Below are 1,464 nucleotides of genomic sequence, written 5' to 3'. Positions count from 1 at the left end.
AGAGTGAGGACTAGAACTGTATAATGGAAAAGCACCATATGGTACATTTAAGATGCTGGGCATCATGTTATAGATACATAGAAAATAAAAGGTCAGGAATATATCAGCCTCATCTTCTTCCCTTTTAACCTGTTTAACCTCCCCTTCGCTTTATGGATGTGTAATTGTAAAATCACTGATGTTTGACCTTAACACAACAACCGGGAGCAATTAAGGAAAGATAAATACACTATTTAGGTCTAGACCCAGTCTCCAGTATCACACTTCTGTTACTAGTGTAAGTTTCTGCAATCCACAGATACATGTGAGATCTCACCTCTGAACCGAAACGTCGTTATTTATTTACGTCTCCAGAGAGTTGCATATAAATACGATAGTGTTATACATGCTTGCGGCGGAAATGAGGACGACGATTCATTCATGAATGTGGTAAGTAACTTGTAGTTTGGTTTAGGCACAAAAAAAAGTGTCACAGTCTTAAAGCTCCCCATTAGATTGTTAATAACATGGGCCGTATGAAAACTAAATGTCCTGGTTCCGTCAGTTGAAGCAAACCAGGAGGTAGGAATATATTGAATAGTTAACAGGGGGCGACTCCAAAAAAACAGAACCCATATTGAATTGAAGATTATGGAAAACCGAGCTTCAACGGAAAAAGATGTTTAAAACATCAGGAAACGTTTTCCTTCATACTTTAAAGCTACAGTCTGCAAGATCACTGAATTAAAGATGATTTTTGACATGTTCTATATTCACGCTTCTCAACTCATGGACACACTGCTCATATTGACACTAAGACTTTTTTTTTAGGCTTCTTTGCAGCATAGGCAGCGCTTGCCATTCATGCAGCACTGAAGGAACCAATGGAAACAAAAATCTTTTTACAGTATGAACTGCCATCTGATTGGTCAAAAGTCCCATGACAAGAGAGATTTAGTTGTGAGGCTGTAAACACGGGTGTAAGATCCCTGATAATCCAGCAGTTTCCCATATGGTCTAGTGGTTAGGATTCCTGGTTTTCACCCAGGCAGCCTGGGTTCGACTCCCGGTATGGGAACTTTCTTTTGGCAGCCCATGGCCAAGTGGGTCGCTGGTTCAAATCCCCACCCGGCCAAAAAGGGCTGGGGTACCCCTGAGCAAGGTACCCAACCCCCAATGCTCCCCGGGCGCCACTCAGTGTGGCAGCCCACTGCTCCTAATTCTAGGATGGGTCAAAATGCAGAGGAATACTTTCCCTAAGGGGATTAATAAAAAAAACTAACTTTATTCTGCCAAGATAAACAGTTATGTCACCACAGAACGATAACAAGAAACGATTTGGAGAAGTAAATAAAAACCGGTAACACTGTGAGTCCACATACACACACACCACCCCTCACATGCTTTAGCCACAATTTTCCACTATTTTTTCTATTATTTTAAAATGCTCATCACTTGATTTCCACTGTCCCCTTTTGTTTCTGC

At 41.2% G+C, this 1,464-nt stretch overlaps 1 non-coding gene across 1 annotated transcript; it reads left to right on the top strand.

Annotated features, from left to right (window-relative positions):
* The first annotated feature begins 985 nt into the window (after nt 1–985).
* On the top strand, nt 986–1,057 carry trnae-uuc. The gene has a single exon. It is a non-coding gene; the product is annotated as a tRNA-Glu (tRNA).
* Nucleotides 1,058–1,464: the final 407 nt, after the last annotated feature.

The sequence above is a fragment of the Solea senegalensis genome, linkage group LG3 (genome assembly GCF_019176455.1).
Source record: "Solea senegalensis isolate Sse05_10M linkage group LG3, IFAPA_SoseM_1, whole genome shotgun sequence".
In the NCBI taxonomy this organism is placed as follows: Eukaryota; Metazoa; Chordata; class Actinopteri; order Pleuronectiformes; family Soleidae; genus Solea; species Solea senegalensis.
Note: the sequence above shows the minus strand (reverse complement) of the source record. Positions and strands in the feature narration are given on the sequence as shown.